We start from the raw sequence: 27,537 nt of genomic DNA, 5'->3' as shown, positions 1-27,537 counted from the left end.
TATCCCAAAATATAAATAATGCAATTAAAAATGGGCAGAAGACATGAACAGACATTTCTCCGAAGAAGAGATAGATTGCTCAACATCACTTATCATCAGGGAAATCAAAACCCAAATGAGATCTCACCTCACACCTGTCAGAATGGCTAAAATCAGAAAGCCAGAAACAAGTGTTGGCAGAGATGTATAAGAAAAGGAACCCTCGTGCACTGTTGGTGGGAGGTAAACTGGTGCAGCCACTGTGGAAGACAGTATAGAGGTTCCTCAAAAAATTAAAAATAGAATTACTGTATAATCTAATAATTGTACTATTGGGTATTTCCCCAAAGAAAATGAAAACACTAATTTGAAATGCTACATGCAGCTCCATGTTTACTGCAGCATTATTTACAATCGCCAAATTATGGAAGCAACCAAGTGTCCATCAATAGATGAATGGATAAAAAGGAGGACATACAGAGGAGATACACACACACACACACACACACACACACACACTGGAAAAATATATATATATATGGGGTATATGGAATTTATACAGAAAGAATATATATATTCTATACATATATATGGAATATATAGAGAGGAGATATATATATAAGCTTATATATTCCATCCGTCATATTATATATATTCCATATGCGTATATATATATATATTACTCAGCCATAATAAAATGAAATCTTACCATTTACAACAAGGATGGATCTAGAGAGTATAACACTAAGTGAAATAAGTTAGAGAAAGACCAATACCGTATGATCTCACTCATATGTGGAATTTAAGAAACAAGACAAATGAACAAAGGGAAGAAAAGAGACAAACTAAAAAAAAAAAAAAAGAGAGATTCTTAACTATAGAGAACTATGGAGAGAGTAACCAGAGGGGAGGTGGGTGAGGAAATGGTGAAGGGAATTAAGAGTACACTTATCTGGGCAGCCCTGGTGGCTCAGTGGTTTGGCACTGCCTTCAGCCCAGGGCCTGATCCTGGAGACCCGGGATCGAGTCCCGCATTCGGGCTCCCTGCGTGGAGCCTGCTTCTCCCTCTGTCTATGTCTCTGCCTCTTTCTCTCTATGTGTCTCTCATGAATAAATAAATAAAATCTTAAAAACAAAAACAAAACAAACAAAAAAAAGAGTACACTTATCTTGATGAGCACTGAGTAATGTATAGAATTGTTGAATCGCTATATTAAAAAAAAAAAGATCAACTTCCTGTCCCCAAAATTAATCAATACAAAAAGAGGACAGAAATTTGGGATTAAGTTGACACAATATTAATAGAATACAATCAATACAAAGTCAATTAGTGAATTTAGCAGTTTTTTATGAAAACTCTAAGGTATAAAGAAAAAATAATGTCTAAATCATAATGTCATCTCTTCTTTTTTTATAAAGTATTTAAAAGCTTATCTGTAGAATTCTTTAATAATGTCTTTAAAACACTTCTAAGTATCTATGTTAATGCTTTTTTTTATTTTTTTTAAGGTTTATTTATTTTGGAAAGAGAGCATATGAGTGAGGATGAGGTGGGGCTGCCAGAGAGGCACAGAGAAAAGGAGAGAATCTGAAGCAGACTGCCTGCTGAGTGTGGAGCCTGGCACAGGGCTCAGTCTCATCACCCTGAGATCATGATCTGAGCTGAAACCAAGAGTTGGACGCTAAACCAACTAAGCCACCCAGGCACCTCAGTGCCATTTACTTAAAAAAAAAAGAAGAAGATTGATTAAGCTAAATACTTTTAGTTAAAATTATCTTCCAACCTTGTCTATCCCTGCACTTGCTGCTTATCCCTCTCTCTCTGCTCCTCCACCCCATACTCTCTTGCTTTCTCTCTCTCTAAAATGATAAATAAATCTTTAAAAAGAGAGAGGCACCTGGGTGGCTTGGTCAGTTAAGTGTCTGTCTTCAGCTCAAGTCATAATCCCAGAGTTTCAGGATGGAGCCCCACCTTAAGCTCCCTGCTCAGCAGGGTGCCTGCTTCTCCCTCTGCTTCTCTCCCACCCCCCGCCCCCTTTGCTTGTATTCACTCTCTCACTTGCTCACTCTCTCTCAAATAAATAAATAAATAAATAAATAAATAAATAAAATCTTAATTTTTTTATTTAAAAAAAAATTAAGCATCCAACTCTTGATTTCAGCTCAGATCATGATCTCTGGGTGGTGGGATCAGACTGAGATGGGATCAGCACTGAGTCTGCTTTCCCTCCCTCTGCTCCTCCCCCAACACCCACTCACACACTCTCTTTCTCTCTCAAATAAACAAATAAATAAAATCTTTTTTAAAAAGCCAAAATAAAGGGGCACCTGGGTGGCTCAGTGGTTGAGCATCTGCCTTTGGTTCAGGTCGTGATCCCGGGGTCCTGGGATCGAGTCCTGCAGCAGGCTCCCCACAGGTAGCCTGCTTCTCCCTCTGCCTATGTCTCTGCCTCTCTCTCTGTGTGTCTCTCATTAATAAATAAATAAAATATTTTTTTAAATCCAAAATAAATAATACCTAAAAATATTAAATCAAGAAATAGCAGTATCTGGATAGTATTTTGATATTAGAAATAAATACAGAATTAAAATGCTTAAGATTTTATTTATTTTTTTATAATGTTTTTTTTTTGTTTTTTAATTTTTATTTATTTATGATAGTCACACAGAGAGAGAAGGAGGCAGAGACATAGGCAGAGGGAGAAGCAGGCTCCATGCACCGGGAGCCCGACATGGGATTCGATCCCGAGTCTCCAGGATCGTGCCCTGGGCCAAAGGCAGGCGCTAAACCACTGCACCACTCAGGGATCCCTGCTTAAGATTTTAAAAGTAGTTATTGGAAGAAGGCAGGGGCAGCCCAATTGACAAGAGACAATGAAGACTGGAAAAATTAAGAGAATAATGGGTTTTCACTAAGGCTCTTAGTATTATCTGACTTTTCAAACAGTGTGTTCAATTTATTTTGATTAAAAAGAGGACGCTTGGGGGGATCCGTGGGTGGCTCAGCAGTTTAGCGTGGCCTTTGGTCCAGGGCCTGTTCCTGGAGACCCGAGATCGAGTCCTGCATCGGGCTTCCTGCATGGAGCCTGATTCTCCCTCTGCCTGTGTCTCTGCCTCTCTCTCTCTCTGTGTCTCTCAGGAATAAATAAAATCTTTAAAAAAAAAAAAAAAAAAGAGGACGCTTGGGCAACCCCAGTGGCTTAGGGGTTTAGTGCCACCTTCAGCCCAGGGTGTGATCCTGGAGACCTGGGATCCAGTCCCACATCAGGCTCCCTGCGTGGAGCCTGCTTCTCCCTCTGCCTGTGTCTCTGCCTCTCTCTCTCTCTCTCTCTCTCTCTCTGTCTGTCTGTCTCTCATGAATAAATAAATAAAATCTTTAAAAAAAGAAAAAGAGAACACTTAGTTTTTTACAAAAGGAAAGAATGGAGAGAGAAAAGAATCAAGTTATTCTCTTTAAAATAGATTTCTATACATGCTGTAGTATTAAAAAAAATTATAAAAGTATTCTTAAAATGCAACCATACATAATTCTAGAGACTACACCTCAAGAAGAAAGCAACTTTTCAGTTTGTAAAAACTTCACCCTTAGAGTTTAAATATTCAATATTTACTAGGTGATGATTAGTAAGAAAGAACCCTGCCTAGAGGTGTTAGTTACAATTACTTCCTCACACCCTATCCCATGTGTTTCATAAGAGTTTGGCTCCCATGCTTTCAAAGGTACTGAGGACCTAGGAAACATCTCCTACTGCTTTGGCAATTCTCACATTCCCATATACATAATAAATAGCCCAAACTTTAATTACAGATACATAAGGGTTTGGATAAATCTATTTAATTGATGGAGCTAGGAAGATGGAAATTAGTATCTGATTCATAGGGCCACAAGAAGAAAATCTACCATTCATAAAATAACATCATTGTAAGCATTCCCAAGAAAAAGCATGCTGCTCACCACCAAATAATCCAGGAGGAAAACAAACCCTTTATTATGTAACTCTTATTTTACCTTTCATAATCTTTGAGTAATTAACGTGGAAAAGATTTGTTTTCTGGGCCACTCCACAGACAAATAGTTTCCCAGCAAAAAGAGACAAGCAAATAGGCCTAAGCATGTGATGGACTTGGAAAGCAATGAATCTTAACAAATTTGCAGTTGAATTATTGAACTGCTACTGCCGAGTTAAACAGAAAGGATTCCAGTACATAAATGAAGTTTTGTTACCTTTGTTTCCTTGCTAATTTTGTTTGTTGCAGCTGCTTGTTGCCCTGAGCACCAAAAGTTATGACACTGCAATTCACAATGAATATTTTTATTTGGAAAATAAGGTTTTACTTACATAGTTGAGGTTCATCAATCACATGAACTGAGAGTGGGAGGTTTGCACACACACCACAGATTTATTTGCTAAACTACTGATCTTGTTTATTTTTAGATGAAGTACAAAATGGTGCTTCTTCAGTTTAGAGGATCTTTTTACTGACTCATTTGACAAATATTTGTTGAGTATCTACTATGAGCTACGTGCTACTATGTACCATGTATGCACTCTAGGCTCTGTGCTAGGTGCTAAAAAATACAGCAATGCAAAACAGAGCATTTACAATCTAGTAGGTTAAACAATTAGGCAATTAAATAAAAAATTATAATAGGATGATTTAAGTGCTTGGAACATGTATGACACATTCAACGTATCTTCGGACACAGGGGTAGGGAAGACTTAGGGAAGTTTCCTAAAGGAAGTTACATTGAGGAATAACTGGATGTTATCCACACAGGATACAGATGGGACAAAGAATCTGAGAAGGCCAGAAGCCAAAAGCAAGAAGGCCAGAAGCAATGAGGAGGCCACTACAATCATGGAGAAGGAGATGACAGTGACCTGGACTTTGCTGATGGCAGAGCTTTAGAGAAAAAAAGATGGATCTGAGAGCTATTAAGGAGTTGGAACTGCTCGGATTTCATGATTTATTAGGGGTGAGAAATGAGGAAGAACAAGGAATGAGCCCAGGTCCAGGTTCTGGCTTGGACAAGTCGGTGTCACTCACTGAGATAAGGCTCACAGGAAAGGCAGGTTGAGGAAGGAGAGAATGAATTCAGCTTAGAAGATGTTGATTTTGGGGTACCTGTGGGAAGAAAAGCAAGAAAGAAGCTTGATGAAGAACAGAAAGGAGAGAAGGATAAAGTACAAGATGCCACAAAGAGGTCAATTCAACAAATATTTATTGAGTACCTACTATGTACCAGGTATGTGCTACTGGGTAATGAGGATAGAGCAGTGAAAAACAAAGAGACCCAGGCACTATCATCAAAAAGAGAAAAAGTGGCCATGGGATTCAGGATTGCAGAGCACTATGTGCCTTTTGCAGCTGCAGTTTCATGGAGAGAGAAGGTGAGAAGTATATGTGACAATGAAGACAGTCAAGAATAAAGAACAGCAACCAGAGGAAACAGGGAGCTGAGGATGAGGGGCTATTTTGTTGGTTTTGTTTCTTTGGTTTTTAATTATATGAGAGACTTGAACGTGCTCATACACAAAAAGAATGTGCCATGGAGAAGAGGTCAGAAGTACGGAAAAACGGGGGCTGGGGGTATGGAGGAGATTGGTGTTGATGAGGATGGTCCCTGAGGGAAAAATAGGAAATGGGATAAGGAAGTATGTAGCTCACTTGCAAATATTACCCATATTATCTTCTGTCCTGTCTTTGCCTTATTCCAACCCTGAAGGATGCATCTAACTGTACAAAGACTTCCCCACCTTGCCACTAGAAACACTATAACTAAGAGCCTTTAATTCCTTTAACAGTGGAATTTGGAAATAATTGGCAGGGATCTTATACCTCAAAGCCATGCCTCAGGCACTTTCATGGTGTTATTAATCACAGAACTTCTTTCTCACCCTCAGCAATCCCTAGACTATAAGATGACCAGATCACTTTTCTTTCCCTTTCTACCTAGCCTCTCTTGGGACAGGAAGAGTTCTGCTGTTTCCCCCACATTCCCAGGGCACTAGTACAGAGTGGGGCAAGAAGGTGAGAGAGAGTCCTGTCTTAAGTCCCAGGTACAGGGGCACCTGGGTGGCTTAGTGGTTGAGCATCTGCCTTCAGCTCAGGTCTGAGGTCCCGGGGTCCTGGGATCGAGTCCTGCATCCAGCTCCCTGCAGGGAGCCTGCTTCTCCCTCTGCCTATGTCTCTGCCTCTCTCTGTGTGTCTCTCATGAATAAATAAATAAAATCTAAAAATAAAACAAAATAAATCCCAGGTATACACATACACACACACACATACACACACACCCCTGTGCCTAGGTCTGCAACCTATTGTATTTGTCATCTTATTTTGAGAAAGGTAAGTTTGCTTGGTTCCTTCACTGTTGCTATTCTGCAATTTAAAACCATTCCCTCTGCCAGTCCCCTCAAAAGCAGCTCCCTTTGGGCCTCCAGTATCTAGCTTAGAACTGGACTAAATTTACCTCACTCCTGTTTGACCTACATCCACCTTTCCTCTAACTTCCCCATCCCTAGCTTTTGCTTTCCTGGATTCCCAACATGCTTTAAGTTCATGTGTAGTACTCCAATGGGATTCGAAGGCTGATAAGGAAGTTTGCAAGGTCCTGATTCTAAAGTCAAAACACAAGGGTGTCTGGGTGGCTTAGTTGGTTAAACATCTGACTCTTTATCTCAGCTCAGGTCTTGGTCTCAGGGTTCTGAGTTCAAGCCCTGCACTGGGCTCCATGACAAATGTGGAGCCTACTTTTAAAAAAAAGAATAAAATAAGTCTCAATCATTTCCTTTTTTGCTAGCCTAAAATCTGGACTATTGCATCCTATCGTGTTGGTTGTGAGCTTAGACTTGACTGATAGAAAGAACATTAAATCAATCACAGCTCAGGTGTCCACTTGCCATTTATTAATTTGAGGGGTTTTGGTAAATTGCTTCAGTTCTCTGAGTCTTACTCTTTTTTTAAGATTTTTGTTTATTTATTTGAAAGAGAGCATGCAAATGGGAAGGAGCAGAAGGAGAGGGATAGAGAGAACCCCAAGCAGATTCCATACCCAGCACAGAGCCCATCACTGAGCTTGATCTCACAACCCTGAGATCATAACCTGTGCCAAAACCAAGAGTCAGACACTCAACCAACTGAGCCACCAGGCACCCTTGAGTCTTACTTTTCTTATCTGCAAAATATGGTCGATTATAGCCAGCATTTCTGTGTTTACAATGTTCTAAACACTTTATGAATAACGCTGTGTAATCCTCACAACAACCTCATAACACAGATTCTATATTGTTAACAATTAATACTTGATGAGTGAAGTTTAAGCCAGATAGCCCTATTCCAGGGCCTTCCCCTTTAGTCATTGTGCTCTACAGAGCTAATAATACCTTCCCTCTCACTTTCAGGGCTATAGAGAAGAGCATGAAATATGAAATAGTATACAAGAAAAGAAAACATTTGGTAAACTGCTATTTAATGGGTGCAGGGTTCCAGTGTTGCAAGATGAGAAAAGTTGTAGAGCTGGACAGTGGTGACAACTGCACAAAAATTTGAATACTGGACTCTACACCTAAAACTGGTTAGATGAAATTTTTTTTGTTATGTGCATTTATCACATTTAATTCTCTTTAATTTCTAAAAAAGAAAACACTTGGTAGATTATAAAGTGCCAAACATATGCAAGCTATTAAAAATGTTCTTAATTTTTTACAATTTATGAATCAGCAGTTTCCCCAGAAGAGGATTTTATGTGATTTACTTTTTACTCCTTCTCTGAACATCTAGAATAAATGATGGAAAGAGGAGAAGCCTAGTATAAACTGGCAGTATCTGGACTTCAGCAGCCTCAGTGGTAGAACAGAAATCAGAAGGAGAAAGTGAGCCCAGCTTGGTTTTTACATGACAATCTGACAATTTCCAAGCCTGACTGCAAATACATTCTCTGGCCACCCTCTACATTGTCCAACAAAGAATATAATACACTTTCAAGAGTTAGACTCATCTTCCAAAGGGAAGGATCAAAGCTTAGGCCAAAGCCAAGGGGGAAATGACCTGGTTTATGCTTTAGAAATATCACTTTGGCTGCTAGATGAAGAATAGATTTGCATTCAAGAATGGAAACCAGGAGTGCAAATGGAAGCTGTCCATATCAGTGTAAACTCTGGTTTAGAATCTACTCATTCACATCCATTCCTCTTCAGGCTGAAACGGAGAGCTCCACCATGGATTGCCAGCATCATGTGTGAGTGATTCCCAACAGTATGCACATTTCCTACCCTTGCCTCCATTATGATGGGTCATTATGTCATTTATGATATTTATGCCATTGTAGTCCCTGTATGTCTTCGCTTTCTTCTAAAAATATTTTTTCTTAGTAAAAAGGACATATTCATTATAGAAAATTCAGAAAATAGAAAACTCAAGTGTTCTTGGCTAAGTAACTCCAAATTAGCTAAATTGGCCCAATAACTCCAAAAAATTGGTTTCAGATTCTCTCCAGAGAATTAAAAAAAGTGAAGTTCATTCTTATTTTGTGGGTGAATTAAGTTCTAAATTTTTCCTTGAAGATTTATTATCTGGCACTCTGGTTGCATTCTTCCTTTAAAACAATGTCATGAAGAGCTATTTGGTTTCCAGATCAGCCCACAAAATCCTACTTAATGTATAAGGGAACAGAACTATGGCATGGGTAAAACTATGACACCAAACCACCAAACTCTAGTCTCCTCCAAGGAGGCAGAGACTTTGCCAGCCATTTCTGAGCCACCAGCACTAGCGCATATTAGACATGAAGCAGTGGTGACTTCTAACTTTGACCTTACAAAGAGAGAGGAATTGGCTTTGTGGGCCTCTCCTCCTTTAAGCATCACTAAGATCACCTAAAGTTTCAATAGTGGGAAGGAATACGAAATCCCACCTGGTTCAAAAAGGGGACAGAATTCTTTAGTATGTAAAGGTCACTGGTAGATTGAATGCTCACACTGGAGACCTGCTTGCTAGAACGTGTTGAAGGACATTATCTCCTATTTTATTGGTGATACATGCAGTATCACATGCAGTCAAGAGCTAGTCATATTTGTCAGATGGCTGTCTTCTATTTGTTAACCAAAAATCATTATTGGAAAGGAACACCAAAGTATGTCTGCAGGCAACAAATCACCTAACCCCGGTAAACTTTCTCCTTCCTGGACCTACAACCATAGACACAAAAGGACTAGACAATAGCACATATATAAAGCAATATGATTTAATAGAAGAATAATTTTAGTAACTCTGCAATGGATTGACTTCTTAAAAGCTTGGAGCTTATTTGCTACTGTATTTCCCCTTTTTAAAAATTTGTCCAACAAATATTTGCCTATAGTTTCTATGTGCCAAGTGCTGAGCTATGTTCTAGGTACACAACTGTAATCCTAGCCCCTCAGGGAGTTTCAAATGAGCAAAATCAGGGGAAGACTGGCAGGGAGCAAGTACAAATCAAATAAAAATATATTCCCAGTCTTTAATAGATGCTGTAATAGGAAATAACAGGAGGGACCTTTTGAAAGAGGAAGGAGTGAAAAGTATTACAGATAAAGTAAGTTACCTGTGTGGATACTCAAAGAACGGAGAGAAAAGCAATGTGGCTGAACAAGTGAGCAGAGGGGCAACTGGCATGAAACAAGGTTACAGGTTGGCAGGGCCAGATAATGCAAGACTTTGTAGGAGTCTGGATCCCATTCTAATTGCAAGAGAAGCCACTGAAGGGCAATGCCAAGGAAGAAATGACCTGGTTTGTGTTTAGGAATATCACTTTGGCTGCTGCTGAAGGACAGAAGGTTTGCATTCAAGAGTAGAAACCAAGAGTTCAAAAGGAAGCTGTTGCCTGTAGAGGAACCAAGTTTTCTTGGGGAAAAAAAAAAGTCATAAATGATAGAAACATTCTGTCAAAATATGTCCAGGAACTGGAGGGCAAGGGGCTTCTTCATAACTTATTATCATCTGACATTATATTATATGCTTATTCATTTATATAATTGGTTTGTCTGTTCAGTGTCTGTCTCTCCCATTAGAAATTAAGCTTGATGAGGGAAGTTTGCCTTGTTCACTCTCGTATCCCCAGTGCATAGAAAGGTGTCTGCCACAAGGGTTCTCAGTAAATATTCGCTAAATGAATGAATGAACCATGTATTTAATCTTTTTAGGAAGCAAAGGATTTTTCTATAAAATCATCATCCTCTTTCTTATCCACTTTGCAAGCCTGGATCTTTATACATCAACTGAAATGAACTTGAAGGAAGTTTAAAGGAAGTTTTTCTTTAACTAAGTCAAAGGAAGTTTATTGTAATAAATGAAAGGACGTTATGAAATATGAATCTCAAGAAGACAAAGACCTTGAATATGCTTATTATATATTTTAACAAATAAATTAATGAAAGCAGAGCTCAGAACACTTGTCTGTGGTTTCCGGAATTGTGCTCTTTTAACAGATGACAAAAAAACTTTGCATTTTAAGATGGTATTTTAGCTGTTCATCAACGTATTTAAACTGGGCAGCCCGGGTGGCTCAGCGGTTTAGCCCCGCCTTCAGCCCAGGGTGTGATCCTGGAGACCCGGGATCGAGTCCCATGTCGGGCTTTCTGCATGGAACCTGCTTCTCCCTCTGCCTGTGTCTCTGCCTCTGTCTCTGTGTGTGTCTCTCATGAATAAATAAAATCTTAAAAAAAAAAAAAAAGGATTTAACTCATCCAACTTGACAGCTATCAAAGCAAGCTGGTAGGCATGAGTTGTGAAAGAAAAAGACTTCCACCCATTTCAGGAGAAAAAAAAAAAAAGGTCTGCAATGAAACTGGCAAAGTGATCCACCCATTCATCCATAGCAAAGCTTTCTGTTTTGGGCTCAGAAACTCAGGCTTCAGCTTATTACTGGATATGAAGGTCAGCAAGTTAGCAAATTTCTGAACCCCTTAACTCAAAATTGCTTCTTGAAGCAAGCTCTACAAGGCTGTTAGTTTTCTATTGCTGCTGTAACAAATTACCATAGACTCAGTGGGTTTAACAATAGAAATTTATTCTTTCAGTTCTGGAAGCCAAAAGTCCAGAATCAAGGCATCAGCAAGATTTGGTTCCTTCTCGTTGTTCTGAGGGAGAATGTATTCATGCCTCTTTCCTAGCCTCTGATGACCTGATACTGTAGGAACCTCCTTGGGCCCTGTCAAGTGCACCAACTCTGTACTTCATTGCTTCCTTTTCCTTTCTCTGTCCAAATTAGCCTGGAAAAGCCTTCTCCAAACTTTAGCTCTTCTCTAGATCCTGAGTTTCCAAGTTGCAACCCAAATCTAAACTCTAGATGTTGACCTCTTGTCTAACCACTTGATTTTTAATGCTTGATGCTAAACTGTACTCCCACTGGGATGAACCCACTATAGCAGCTCGAGGTGAAAGACCTGATCTCTTTCCTGGACCATCAACCTCCAAACTCCATCTTTTTCTTTGATGTGTAATTGCAATAGATTGTTTCAAATTCAACAGATGCTTGTGCATTGTCCAGAACCCCTTCCTTTACACAGTCCCTGGCGATCTGGTGTGGAAGAAACAGCCAACCTTGGCTGACAGCTTGGGCGACATTACAAGGCACATGAGGCAGGAAGAAGAACTGCCAAAATTTCATTTCTGTTTTTGCTGGTCTCTACTGTGGTTTCCAATGAAAAAAAAAGAAAAAAAAAAAGAAAAAAAAAACGGTTTTAAGAAGGTAAAGTTGGCAGAGCCACACTGTGTCAATGGGCTACTTTCAGCTTTGAGGAGCACAGGCTTTTTTTCTTTTTCTTGGGGTACAGTCCTCTGAAAGGTTGGAATTCATTTCTGGCATAGGATTTCACTAGAATCAATTGTGCATGTTTAAAATTGTGCTTTTAATGTTATTTTAAGTACCTATTTTATAATTTCAATAAACTACTCTCAAGCATGATGTAATGCTGATTAATGACACTTCTCTGGTACACCAAGAGCTCTCAGTTCTGCCTTATGCCTCAGTGCTCACCTGAGGCATCCCATTAATCATTGTTATGCCACAATCTGTCCTATAATATTGCTTAATTACCATTTCTGTTACTTATTCATCTGCTCTATTAATCCCCACAGAACATATTCATCAAACCCTGGGGCTTTGAAGCTACAGTGTTCCTGGTCTTGCCAGAATCTACCTCTAGAAGCAGCTTATCCATAAAAGATGTAAGAATCTCAAGTCTTGATATTCAAGAAAAACTTACCTTAACACACATTGTATACACAAGGGAATTTTGTCTCTCTTTCTTCTTTGCAGACTTAACTCACCTTTCAAGGTTCAGCTAAATCCCTGTGTCCTTCATGAATTCTTCATTAGATACAGTTATTGCCAATATCACAATCTACATCACTCAATTTTGTTCTTTATTCTGTTATTTGTTTTTTTTTTAAGATTTTATTTATTTATTCATGAGAGACACAGAGAGAAAGAGGCAGAGACACAGGCAGAGGGAGAAGCAGGCTCCCTGCAGGGAGCCTTATGCATTACTTAATCCCAGGACCCCAGGATGATGACCTGAGCCAAAGAAAGACACTTAACACTGAACCACCCAGGGATCCCTGTTCTTTATGGTTTTATATGTGAATATTAATTCAGCTAAACAGTATATTTCCTTGGGACAGTCTTCGTGTTTAACACTTCTTAGGAGTACTGAGGAATAAGAATTATAAGTACAAATAATAGTATCTATTGACTATTATGTACCAGGTACTGGGCTCAAAGGTTTATGTAGATTATTTCAATTAATTATATGAACAGTCTTTGATGGAAGTACTCTTATTGTCATCTTCACAGAAGAAAAAAATGCCCATGTTCACACAGCTAGTAAAAACAGATGTAGAAACCCATGTAATCTGATTTGAAAATCCAAGTGCTAAACCACTAGTCAACAGTGTTCTCATCACCTTTAGAGTGCCTGGAAATGTACTAGGCAAACTATTTAAAATTTACCTGTTTAATTAGTTAATGGTTTAACTTGGATGAAAAACCCTGTTCTTCAGAATGGAAACAAGAAGAAGAAATGCTGGTCCAGATTAGAATAAGGACAAGAGAAAGGAAAAATCTAAATATAAAATATTTTTAAAAATGATTGGCAGGTATTTGAAGTGGGAGAAACATATTCAAGAGATCAACTGTACAGAATTCTACATTGTACGGGAAATATTTCCATATAAAATTTTAAATAAAGTTTTGAAATTTAATAGGGGAATAGGGAAGCCATAATGTAGTTTCAAGATATCAAACTTGGTTCTAGAAGACATAATAGTGACTAGACCAGTGGACTAGAATCTAAATGTTTCTAATCATTTTTTTCAGTGATTCGTACCCCAAATTTTCTCACCTTTTTCCTTCATGCAACCATATTTGTGATTTTTCCTAATGGGGAACTAAAGGCCGAAATGCAGGTTTCTGTTCTCTGCTACTAAAAACTATGCAGTAAGATGAACCAAAATAGAAATGGATCATCAGAAATCACCTTTTGCATCTCAGAATATTTGAAATGTAGATATATCATCAACTCATAGAAAATTATTGGATACATATTTTAAGTTTCTGAGCCTGTTAGGCAAGGTGTCTTACCTGTAAGTAAGCAAAGCAAATTACTTACAGGCTAACCTCTGGGAGACTTCAGTTTCACCACAAAATCTCATATCCCATTTTTGTGCATAAGCATGCATATATAATATAGGGAATAATTTTCATGAAAGTCTTTATTGTGGAAACTTTGGGAAATAGAAATTAGGATATGCTTATCTATATCATTTGAATTTTTATAATGACCATGTGTACATTTTTACAAAATGGTTGAGATAAATTAAAATTTAAAATTGGTGGATATCCAGAACAATTGAGGCTTCATCAGCCACATATGCCTTATTGTGAAGACTGAAAGAGTAAATTTTGTGAAGAGTGATGAGAAGACAAGAAGACTTTAGGTGCTGGGAATGAGTTGAAGATAGGAATACCACTCAAAATGAGAAAGGACCCACAATGCTGAATCCAAGAACACCAACAGTTAGCTTTGCCTACTTCATATTATTATATAAACCTAGAAACTGACATCGTCAGGAAAAATTATACTCTTTATAAAATCATAGAACTTGAAAAATTAGAAATGGTAATGCCGAAGAGCATACTCTAGGTGAATACTAGAGAAAAATTTTATCATCTCCTTTCTCAATTCAACACATTTCCACCCATGTGGTATATGATGGCTGTTTGCACATGCTCACAGAAGAGAGACTAATTATTCACATAATCGCTCAGTGTTTTGATTTGAAATTGCTTCTTCTGTAAGTGATTTTTTTTCTTAGCTAAATATTGTCTTCAGAACTGAATTAGATCTCAAGAAAGAGTAAATTTTCCTAGGATTCCTCACGCTGACTGCCAGAATGCTGGTCAACATAAGAGGCACTGAGTAAATACCACTTCTCCTTGACACCTTGGGAAAAGAGTTTACAACCCCTACAGGGATAAGAATGAGAAAAAGAAAATCAAGTGGGAAAATCCAATTCTATAAATCATTGCTACAGTCCTAACAAAGGCAAAGCATTGCGCTGCAGCACCACCCTACAGTTGTACATGAAATACTTTCCAGACATCAACGTATAGAGGTCTTCAGAACATCTTTATGAGGCAAACACCATTAGCAAATGCTATGCAGATTCACAATAAGTAGCATAAGCCAATCAATGGAAAATTTATCCTGAATATTTAGGAATTCGTGGAAAACTGAGGCCTCCTACCTCTCAGATTCATATTCTATCCACTTCAGAAAGCCTTCTCTAATTTCAATTCTTATCACAAAATCAATCCCAACAATCATTTATTCCTAGTGACTCCTGACACTAGAGGAATTCGAGAACTCCTGAAAAAACTTCCAAACATTTGCCTCTTGTACATAAAGACTCATTCAGAAGATTGGCTCTAAATGCAAGGAGACTTTGCTGATAACACGTCTACTTTGTTTAAATTATTATTCAATGCTTCCATTTTCTATAAACTTTATTTGAACCTTCTTTAATTATTGTAGTTACAAAACAGCCTTGCATTAGCTAACTTGTGCCACCTAAAGGCTATAGTGAGAACCTCTTTGAACACGAAAAATAAAATGAAATACAAAATAAATGAAATAAATAATATTCATCTAGAGCTCTACAAAATGAATTCAACAAATCGTTCTGTGGGAGTAAAAATATAAAACAGATAATAAGAACTTGGGAAGATTTTGGTATTATATCAAATTAAAATACACAAAAGGGGTGCCTGGGTGGCTCAGTCAGTTAAGCCTCTGCCTTCAGCTCTGGTCATGATTTTGGGGTCCTCAGATCAAGCCTTTCATTGGGCTCCCCACTCAGCAGGGAGTCTGCTCCTCTCTCTGACCCTTCCCCCCCATTCTGTCTCTGCTTCTTTCTCTCAAATAAATAAATAAAATCTTTAAAATTTTTTTTAAATTTAAAAAAAATAAAATTAAAAAAATTTTTAAATTAAAGGGTTGAACATGATTTCAAAAGAAACTTGGCAGCATAATTTTTTAATTATATAAAATGAAAAACTGAAATGTATATTTATATGAAATTCAAGAAAATGGATAGTGGTTTTTTGTGTTTTTTTTTTTTTAAGTTTTTATTTACTTACTCATGAGAGACAGAGAAAGAGAAGCAGAGACACAGGCAGAGGGAGAAGTAGGTTTCCCCAATCCAAGGACCCCAGGATCACAACTTGAGCCGAAGGCAGACACTCAACCACTGAGCCACCCAGGCATCCCAAGAAAATGGATAGTTTTAAAGAAGGGTTGATGAACTAAAAGAAAAGTGGATTTAATTCAGAAGATTCCATAGTCTTTTCCCCATTTTCCACTATTCTCTCTCTTCTCTGGACATACACTGGTATACATTTTCCAGGCTCCCTTACAATTGGGTTTTGGCCAGGTAACTGAGTTTAGTCCAAGAATTGTTAGTTAAAATATAGGGACCACTTCATGTCTAACCCATATAAGTCTCACATGGGTGGCATCCTCCAAACTCTCCCCTCTTCTGCAGCTTGATGTGGATGTGTGCAACCACCTTGAGAGGAACTGGATGTCTGAATTACTACTTGGAAAAGATCCACCTATTTACCAGAAATACTCATTTGGGATTTTTAAACGAGTAAAAACAAACTTATTTCCTGTTTTAAACATTTTCTATCATTGGACTTGATACATCAATGAGCTATATTCTAAAGAGTACAAGATCTTTTCATTTAAATTGATCAAAGGTAGATACATGTTCTTTCTTTCTTGGATCCTTCAAAAAATAGCAAATCAAAAATCATTTGAAATACATGACTTTCTAAATATTGTGCTTTTAACTTAAAAGATAATGTCAAACTTTGGTTGTTACCTCAAGAAAAAAAAGAAAGAAAACAGAATACCATAAGCCATGAGCTCTGATAAACAGGATGACATAATCAGAGCTAAAAGGAAGGTACAGCCAGCTTCCAAAAGTAACTTTGAAGTGGCTCAGTGTCTAATACATTGTCTTGTACAGGACCAATGCTCAATTTCTTGAATGAAACAATGAGTGAATACATAAATGAATGGACCACAAATATCATAATTTATAAAGCGGAATATGAAAAAGAGGATTTATTGCCTATCCCATACAATAGTTAGATTTAATTAATTCATAACCAGACTGTCACCAGCAATGTCTTTGGTGCAAGAGAAAAATTCTGAACATAATATGTACTCTACTGACTTGTTGGTTCACCAGGAAATGGGATATTTTGGACATTTATTCAAACTCAATTTAGGCTTCTACCATGAGCCAGGATCTGTGTTCTACACCCAAGATGTGCATGTCCTCTGTCTCCAGCCTGGTACCTTATTTAGGACCTGAAGATCTTCCATGTAACCTCAGCAGGCTCCCAGCCTCCTGGGAGCTTTTTCACTATTGTCAGCAACATTCATACAGAAGGACTAGCACAATAATCACAAGAATGGTCTCTAGAGTAAAATGCCTGAATAAGAACCTGCCTCTGAAATTTTTAGTCTTAGAATTTAGGAAAGTTACTTAAGTTCTCCTCCTTTACAAATGTAAGTAATAACAATACCCACTCTTCCAGTTGCTGTGAGGATTCATTAAGAAACTCTCAAATTTAGCACCCTGCTTAACACATAATAAGTTAATTCTCCATCAATTTTAGATATTGTCACTAATCCTCCTTACGGGTATAAAGTTTTAAGATGGATGGTAACAGCAGAAAGAACATCAGACAGCAAGTCGAATTGCTAGATTGTACTTTCAGGTCTACTGCTAAATAGATATTTTAGTGTGAGTGTGTCATTTAATGTCTCTGAGTCTCAATTTCTTATCTGTCAAATGAGAGCAATCGTTAGATGATTTGCATTCTTTTCTTCCTGTTCTTTGATTCCATGTCTTATATCTTATTCAAGTCTCTGTAACCTAATGCTAATACTTTGTTCTGCACTTAAAATGCAGACAGACAATTCCATAACCTCCTTCTGACACCTACTCCAATTATTTTAAGTCATGAGAGTTCAATCCTACCACCTTTGCCATATGGTAGAGTGTATAACAGAAAAGCAGGTGGAGCCAAATAGGACTCAGATGCCCTATCAAACACCCTCAGGGCAGATGTTATGGCCAAGAGTGTGGGATCCATAGGCACATCTGCAGAGAGCATCAATAACTCACAGAGGCTGCTGTATTTATCTCCTAGCAAAGTACCTCAGAGATAAATAGCAGAATTCTAAGCAGAGAAGGCACTTGAGAAATATCTGTTGCTGTGTTTATCTATGTAAAACACTCATTTCCTAATTCTAAAGGACCGAATTTGAAGAGATTTTTAAAAATCTGTTTCTTGCTTCAAGTAAAGAATTACATGTTTTTATTCCCTAGGGCCAACACATAATAGATTCTTAATATACGTATGTTTGATAAATGAATCGTCCTGGATCTTCTGGTTCTATATTCAAGAATCCAGGCCGCTGAAATGTGGTAAATTAGTGTTTATAATTTCCCCTAATGAAGCATATGGTATATCATTATTAAAATGTCCCCTGAGGAATCACTTCTCCCTGTGCTTATGTTTCTTTTGCAGTGTGATGTTGCTCCTTCTTCAGTAATGACCTGGGGCTTTTTCTCCATTCCTTTGAATCTAAGCTGGCCTGGTGACTCGCTTTGACCTTTAGAATGTGACAGAAGTGATACTATGAAAGTTCTAAAGCTTAGATCTCAAGGATCCTTATAACTTCCACCTGTGTTTCCTTAGGGCTCAGCCACCATGGAAGAAAGCTTGGGTTCAAATATTGATGAAAGATCACGTGGAGAAAGAGGTCTATTTTCCAACTATCCCTGCTGAGATCCCAAACATGACGATGACACCATCTTGACTCCTCAGCTCCAGGAGACCCAGCAGATGAACCTCATGAGCTCCATGAGGAAGTCTGGCCAAGAATAGAAGAGGAACTTCCCAGCCAACCCACAGAATCATGAGAAACAGTATATATCTTCCTTGACTTATAACAGAGTTACTCCTAATAAAACCTATTGTAAGTTGAAAGTATCATAAGTAAAAAATGCATTTACCACACCTAACCTACCAAACATCCTAGCTTAGCCTAGCCTGCCTAAAAAACGTTCAGAACACTTACATTAATTTACAATTGAACAAACTCATTTAAGACAAAGTCTATTTTGGGGGATCCCTGGGTGGCTCAGCGGTTTAGCGCCTGCCTTCGGTCCAAGGGGTGATCCTTGAGTCCCGGGATCGAGTCCCACATCGGGCTCCCTACATGGAGCCTGCTTCTCCCTCTGCCTGTGTCTCTGCCTCTTTCTCTCTCTGTGTGTCTCTCATGAATAAATAAATAAAATCTTTAAAAAAAAAAAGACAAAGTCTATTTTATAATAAAGTGTTGAATATCTCATGTAATTTATCTAATACTAGACTGAAAGTGAAAAACAAAATGGTTGTATGAGTACAGAAAGGTTGTAAGTATCGGTCATTTACCCTCATGATCACATTGCTGACAGAGAGCCGTGGCTGGCTGTTGGTGTCCAGCATCATAAGAATATCATACCACGTATCACTAGCTCAGAAAAAAATCAAAATTCAAAATTCAAAGTATGGTTTCTACTGAATGCACATTGCTATCACACCATCGTAAAGTAAAAAGAATCTTTTTTTTTTTAAGATTTTTATTTATTTATTCATGAGAGACACACAGAGAGAGAGGCAGAAGCATAGGCAGAGGAAGAAGTAGGCTCCCTGTGGAGACCCCAATGTGGGACTCTAGGACCCCAGGATCACACCCTGAGCTGAAGGCAGATGATCAACCACTGAGCCACCCAAGCATCCCTAAAGTAAAAAGAATCTTAAATCATAAGGGGACCATCTGTAAATTGTCATTATTTTAAAACACTTGAGTTTTTGAGTGGTTTGTTCCACAGCAATAAATCATTGATGCAAAATTATTTCTTGATCAGAATCAGAATAGTCACAAAATAAGAAGTTTCATGAAAATAAGACTTTTTTTTTAAGATTTTATTTATTTATTCTTGAGAGATACCGAGACACAGGCAGAGGGAGAAGCAGGCCCCAAGCAGGGATCCCGACGCGGGACTCGATCCCAGGTCTCCAGGATCACACCCCAGGCCAAAGGCGGCACTAAACCACTAAGCCACCAGGGCTGCCCTGAAAATAAGATTATATCAGCAGTTCTGTCAAAGGGGAAAAGGGAAAGAAGAGTGAGAAAAAATTTAAATACTATATAATAAATGATAAAATGCCAGATTTTGTCCATATACGATTATGCAAGAAATGTAACCAGGGATCAAATACCTAAGTCTATTCACTGGTGTGAGGCCTGCAGAAAACAACTTCCAAGCAGTAGATGTTTTAGGATTATTCATTAGTTAGCAATCATTGCATTAGTGATCTGTTTCTACATAACAAATCACCCAAATCTTAGCAGTTAAAAAAACAACAAGTACTTATTATTCTTTCAGTTTCTGTGGTTCGTGTATATGGGAGAAGCTTGGTGGGTAGTTGTGACTCAGTGTCTCCTGACGTTGCAGTGGAGGTGTTGGCTAAGGCTACAGTCATCTACAGGCTTAATTAGGGCTGGCGAAGTCACTTCCAAGGTCTGTCACCCACATGGCTGGCTTGTTGGTTCCTCTTCATTTGGGCCTCTTCTTGTAGTTCCTAGTATGTCTTCATGCCATGGCAAATGACTTCCTCCAGAACCAAGGATCCAAGAAACCAAGGCAGAAGCTGAAATATCTTTTATGGCCTAGCCTCAGAAGTTACACATCACCATATTCTCTATGCATACACAGAGCAGCTCTGAGTTATATAGGGGAAAACTGTACAAGGGCAAGGATTATTGTGGGTCCTCTTGGAAGCTATCTTCCATATCCCTATTGCCAAGAAAACTGAGAGCACATAGTAAACATACATATGCAACAGGATTTTTAAAAATAACATTAGAATGTAAAACCAAAACCATAAAGAGGCAAGAAGAAAGCTGATTCCACCCAGGCCTTCAGGTAAGATATTTATTGCAAGTCCACAATCCCTTAACAGAAATTTTTGGGGCTAGATATGTTTCAGAATTCCAAATTTTTTGTATTTTAGGAAGGTAAGGAGATAAGGAGGCACTCATGCCAAATATTACACAATACCCCCTGGAACAACTTAGAATTAACTACATTGTTATTTATGCAGCAAAATGTATGCATTTTCAAACTAAGTGGGATAAAAACATGCAATATAGTCTCAGGTCAGATTTTGACAGTAATTTTTTTTAAAGTCTGGGTCTTTAGAGCTTTTTGGAATTCAGAATTACTGGTAAAGGTGAACCTTCAGAAGCTCACAGGATCAGAAACTGTGGATATGGGTTCCCCCAGATTGCGTGCATCTGTTCCCATTTGCAGGCCTTGCTTCCTCACCAACACCCCAATACTGCTAATCAAATTTGTACCACAAATTCAGATTCTCAAAGATGTCCCATTCGTATTTGAGGTCTCCTAATGACCTATTTTTCTGCTTTGGAATTCTATTCAGGTGCTAGTCCTTCAAACTTACCCAGCCTCTGTTTTCAGGTATACAGCTACCACTTTAGCACTGACAGCTTGTAGCAACTACACATAGCTTAAGAACTTAAGAAGTAGGATAGTTACCACACTTGAACCATAGATTTAGCTGTTTCCTAGGAATCAAGACAAAAAAAATCACACAAGTTATTAGAGAGAAACCATTATTTTCCTTATAAACCTTATTTTCAAATTCAGAGGGTAATTTGGCAGTATCTGTCTTAGAGCTAAATGCAAATACACTTTAATGATTAATTCCACTTCTAGGATTCTATTGACACACATGAACAAAGACATAAGTAGTAGGATTTTTAACTATAGCATTGGTTGAAATAGTGAAAATGCAAACAACCTATTTGTTAAAAGGTGGTGTTTAAAAACAAACAAAAGCTAAGGCATAGTCTGGGAGTTTGCAATCTCTGGACCCTGAACTGAATGTGGCCTCAGCCTGTTTTTATACTGCCTACGATCTAAGAATGGTTTTCACAATTTTAGAGGATTGAAGATGACAAAGAAAAGAAAAAGAAGGAAGAGAAGGAAGAGAAGAAAATGCAACTGAGACCTCATAAGACTCAGAAAGGCTAAAATATTTTATCTAGCCCTTTGCAGGAAAAGTTTATATAACCAAATTATAGAAGACTTAGACCATGAAGATAATGAGAAAATAAGGATAGCAATGGTTGGAGTCAAGCAGTGAAACTGACAAATTTGTCCTATTCCTATCATCCCTCAGGCCTCAGTTTCAATATCCAAGAGGACTTGAAGAACCAAAGCTCCCAATGCTCCTTCAAAACTTCATGAGGCATTTTAAAAATGAGCCCATTTAGGCTTAAATGCCCTAAAAGACATAGGGTAATGGAGTATATTAAAATATATATATATATATATATACAGACACATACAGACTGAAAGTAAAGGGATGGAAAAATATTTACTATGAAAATGAAAATAGAAAAAAGACTGGAGCAGCAATACTTAAATCAAACAAAATAGTCTTTAAAACAAGGACCATAAAAAGAGATAAAGAAGAGCATTACATAATGATAAAGGGATCAATCCAACAAAAAGATGTAACAATTGTAAATATCTATGCACACAACATTGAAGCACCTAAATACATAAAGCAAATATTAATATGCATATAAATGGTAATACAATAATAGTAGGGAACTTTAATTCCTCACTTACATTAATGGATAGATCATCCAGATAGAAAATCAATAAGGAAATAGTGTTTATGAATGACACATAAGACCAGATAAATAGGGGATCCCTGGGTGGCTCAGCGGTTTAGTGCCTGCCTTGGGCTCAGGGCGTGAACCTGTAGTCCCGGGATAAAGTCCCACATTGAGCTCTCTGCATGGAGCCTGCTTCTCCCTCTGCCAGTGTCTCTGCCTCTCTCTCTCTCTCTGTGTGTGTGTCTTAAATAAATAAATAAATAAATAAATAAATAAATAAATAAATAAATAAATCTTTAAAAAAAAACAGATGAACATAAAACATATATACAGGACATTCTATTCAAAAACAACAGAATACACATTCTTTTCAAGTGCATATGGAATATACTCCAGAATAGATCATGTTAGGGCACAATAAATTAAAGAAGACAGAAATTATACCATGCATCTTTTCCAACCGTAATGGTATAAAAATAAAAATCAATCACAAGAAATAAACAAACAAACAAACAAAAAACAAACATGGAGGTTAAACTGATACTGAACAACCAATGAGTCAACCAAGAAATCTTAAAAATTAAAAATATATGGAGATAGGGATGCCTGGGTAGCTGAGTGGTTGAGCATCTGCCTTTGGCTCAGGTTATGACCATGGGTCCAGGGATCAAGTCCCACATTGAGCTCCCCGTGAGGAGCCTGCTTCTCCCTCTGTCTATGTCTTTACCTCTCTCTCCCTCTGTCTCTCATGAAAAAATAAATTTAAAAAAATAATAAAAATATATGGAGATAAATGAAAATGAAAACACAACAGTCCAAAATTTCTAGAATGCAGCAAAACCAGTTCTAAAGGGCAGCCCCAGTGGCCCAGTGGTTTAGCACCACCTTCAGTCCAGAGTGTGATCCTAGAGACCTGGGATCGAGTCCCACGTCAGGCTCCCTGCATGGAGCCTGCTTCTCCCTCTGCCTGTGTCTCTGCCTCTCTCTCCTCTCTATGTCTGTCATGAACAAATAAATAAAATCTTAAAAAAAAGAAAAAAGAAAAAACAGTCCTAAGAAGGACATATATTGATACAGGCCCACAAAAAAAAAAAAAAAAAAAAAAAAACTCCAAAAAATCTAAACTTACACTTAGAGGACCTGGAAAAAGAAAAGAACAACAACAACAAAATGTCCAAAGTAAGCAGTAGAAGGAAGGAAGGAAATAATAAAGATCAGAAAAAAAGTAAATGACATAGTCAAAAAAAAATACATCAATAAAACCAAGAGCTAGTTCTTTGAAAAAATAAACAAAACTAATAAATCCTTAGCCAAACTCATCAAGAAAAAGAGAAATATCCAAATAAATAAAATGAGAAACAAAAGAGAACAACTGACTCCACAAAAATATAAAGGATTATAAGAGGTATCATGAAAAATTATATGCCAACAAATTCGACAACCTAGAAGAAATGGATAAATTCCAAGAAAACATACAATCTTCTAAAACAGAATTAGAAAGAAATAGAAAATCCAAACAACCAATTACTAGTACAAAATTGGCTTGGTAATCAAAAAGCTACCAAAAAATAAGTCTAGGACCAAATGGCCTCACAGGTAAATTCTACTAAACATTTAAAGAAGAGTTAATGCCTATTCTCCCCAACTATTCCAAAAAATAGAAGAGGAAAGAAAGCTTCCAAATATATTCTGAGACCAGCATCATCCTGATACCAAAACCAGACAAAGTCACAACAAGAATGAATGAATGAATGAATGAATGAAAGAAAGAAAACTATAGGCCAATATCTCTGATGAACATATATGCAAAAATCCTCAACAAAATATAAGCAAACCACATTCAGCAGAACATCAAAAGGATTATTCACCACAAACAAATGGGATTTATTTTGGGGATGTATGGTTGGTTCAATATTTGCAATCAGTAAATGTGATATACCACATCAACAAAACAAGGAATAAAAATCATATGATCACCTCACCAGATGAAGAAAAACCATCTGACAAAATTTAACATCCATTCATAAAAACTCTCAACAAAGTGTGTTTAGAGGGAACATACCTCAATACAAAAGGTAATATATGAAAAACCCACAGCTAACATCATACTCAATGGTGAAAAAGTAAAAGCTTTTCCTCTAAGATCAGGAACAAGACAAAGATGTCCATTCTCACTACTTTTATTCAAAATAGTATTAGAATTCCTAGCCACAGCAATCAATAAGAAAAAAAATAAGAGGTATCCATATTGATAAGGAAGAAATTAAATTGTCACTATTTGCAGATTATATACTATACATAGAAAACTCAAAAGATGCCACCTAAAAACTAATGGAAGTAATAAATGAATTCAGTACATTTGCAGGATACAAATTAATACTCAGAAACCAGTAGCGTTTCTATATACTAATAATTAAGTAGCAGAAAGAGAAGTTAAGACAATCTCATTTACAATAGTACATAAAAAAATAACTAGGAATAAACTTATCCAAGGAGGTGAAAGACCCGACTCTGAAAACTCTAACACTGATGAAAGACATTTAAGACTACACAAACAGAAAGATTCCATGCTTATGGGTTAGAAAAGAGTCTTTTCAGCAAATGGTGCTAGAAAAACTAAAGAACTACATGCAAAAGAATGAAACTGGACCATTCTCTAACACCATAGATCAAAATAATCTCAAAATAGATTAAAATCTTAAATGTGAGGACTGAAACCATAAAAATCCTAGAAGAGAGCACAAAGGGTAACTTCTCTGACATTGGCTATAGGACACTTTTCTAGATATGTCTCCTGAGGCAAGTGAAACAAAAGCAAAAATAACTATTGGGACCATATCAAAATAAAAAGCTTTCACACAGGGATGCCTGGTGGTTCAGTGGTTGGGTATCTGCCTTCCACCCAGGGTGTGATCCTGGGATCCAGGATAGAGTCCCACATCAGGCTCCCTGCATGGAGCTTGCTTCTCTGCCTGCCTGTGTCTCTGCCTCTCTGTGTGTGTGTGTGTGTGTGTGTGTGTGTGTGTGTGTGTCTCATGAATAAATAAACAAAATCTTAAAGAAAAAAAAAAAGCTTTCACACAGCAAAGGAAACCATCAACAAAATTAAAAGGGCAACCTACTGAATGGGAAAAGATATTTGCAAATGATCTATCTGATAAAGAGTTAATATCCAAAATATTTAAAGAACTTATAAACTCAACACCCCCAAAAATAATAATAACAATAATAATAACAACCCAGGTAAAAAATGAGCAGAGGACCTGAATGGATATTTTTCCAAAGAAGACATACAGATGGGCAATAGACACATGAAAAGATGCTCCACATCACTACTTATCAAGGAAATGCAAATCAAAAACACAATGAGAGGGATCCCTGGGTGGCTCAACAGTTGAGCGCCTGACCAGGGCCTGATCTGGAATCCCGAGATTGAGTCCCACATCGGGCTCCCTACATGGAGCCTGCTTCTCTCTCTCTGCCTGTGTCTCTGCCTCTCTTTCTCTTTCTCTCTGTGTCTCTCATGAATAAATAAATAAAATCTTTTAAAAAACACACACACAGGGTAGCCCTGGTGGCTCAGTGGTTTAGCGCCGCCTTCAGCCCAGGGCGTGATCCTGGAGACCCAGGATCAAGTCCCACGTCAGGTTCCCTGTATGGAGCCTGCTTCTCCCTCTGCCTATGTCTCTGCCTCTCTCTCTCTCCCCCTGTGTCTGTCATGAATAAATAAATAAAATCTTAAAACACACACACACACACACACACACACACACACACACACAATGAGATATTACCTTAAACTAATCAGAATGGGGAATCCCTGGGTGGCTCAGTGGTTAAGTGCCTGCCTTCTGTTCAGGGGTGATCCTGGAGACCCGGGATCAAGTCCCACATCAGGCTCCCTGCATGGAGCCTGCTTCTCTATCTCTCTCTCTCTCTCTCTCTGTATCTCTCATGAATAAATAAATAAAATCTTTTTTAAAAAATGGTTCATGTTTAGAAAAACTAATCAGAATGGCTAAAATAAAAAAGACAAGAAATAATAAGTGTGGACAAGGACATGGAGAAAAAGGAATCCTTGTGCACTGTTGGTGAAAATATAAACTGTGCAGCCACTGTGGAAAACAGTATGGAGTTTCCTCAAAAAACCAAAAACAGAAACACCATATGATCCAATAATTCTATGACTGCGTATTTACCCAAAGAAAATGAAAACAACTCAGGAAGGAAGACATGCATTTCTATGTTCACTACGACATTATTTACAATAGCCAATAGCCAAGATATGAAAGCAACCCAGCGCTCATCCACAGATAAATGGATAAATATGTGGTACACACACACACACACACACACGCACACAGAAATATTAGGCAGACATTAAAAAAGGATGAGGTTTTTCCATTTGCAAGAACATGGATGGATCTACAGAATATTATGCTAATTGAAATAAGTCAATCATAGAAAGACAAAAACAATATGATTTCACTCATATGTGGAAGTTAAGAAATAAAACAAATGAACAAAGAAAAAAAGAGGCAAACCAAAAAGCAGACTCCTAACTACAAACTAATGGTTACCATTAGGTGGTAGGAGGATAGGTGAAACAGGTAAAGGGGTTAAGAGTACACTTATCTTGATGGGCACTAAGTAATATATAGAATTGTTGAATCATTGTACTGTACACCTGAAACTAGCACTATATGTTAACTACACCGGAATGAAAAGTTTTAAATTTTTTAAGAGAAAATCAATAAAATGGCTAACTACATTGATCACTATTACCAGCAAGTAGTGATCTATTTCTCTCAACTGATCAATGTTGCTATTACAAAATCATAGCTTCACAGGATGAGAGAGTCCAAAAATTCACTTAAGACTTCATCTGATACGGGATGCCTGGGTGGCTCAGTGGTTGAGTGTCTGCTGTCAGCTCAGGGTGTGATCCTGGAGTCCTAGGATCGAGTCCCACATTGGGCTCCCTGCATGGAGCCTGCTTCTCCCTCTGCCTGTGTCTTTGCCTCTCTCTCTCTCTCTCTCTCTCCCTCTCTCTGTGTGTGTCTCTCGTAAATAAATGAATAAAATCTTAAAAAAAAAAAAAGACATCATCTAATACATGGATCATCTCTACAACTTCCCTAACAAGTCACTATACAGCATGTGCAGTCATGAAGACCATTCCAGCACAGAGCCACATTAAATGTTGGAGTGGTGCATAGAAATATATACACCAGGTATA

The 27,537-nt window shown here is 37.7% G+C and overlaps 2 long non-coding RNA genes across 3 annotated transcripts in view; one reads left to right on the top strand and one right to left on the bottom strand.

Annotated features, from left to right (window-relative positions):
* LOC119873678 overlaps positions 1 to 27,537 on the bottom strand; it is a 111,865-nt gene that overhangs the window by 35,588 nt on the left and 48,740 nt on the right. The window lies entirely within an intron of this gene.
* LOC119873682 lies at positions 4,761 to 18,592 on the top strand. The gene is made up of 2 exons (XR_005365999.1): positions 4,761 to 5,227; positions 18,299 to 18,592. It is a non-coding gene; the product is annotated as an uncharacterized LOC119873682 (long non-coding RNA).

This window comes from Canis lupus, chromosome 10, assembly GCF_011100685.1.
Source record: "Canis lupus familiaris isolate Mischka breed German Shepherd chromosome 10, alternate assembly UU_Cfam_GSD_1.0, whole genome shotgun sequence".
NCBI lineage: Eukaryota > Metazoa > Chordata > Mammalia > Carnivora > Canidae > Canis > Canis lupus.
This window is presented reverse-complemented; position numbering and strand designations above follow the sequence as displayed.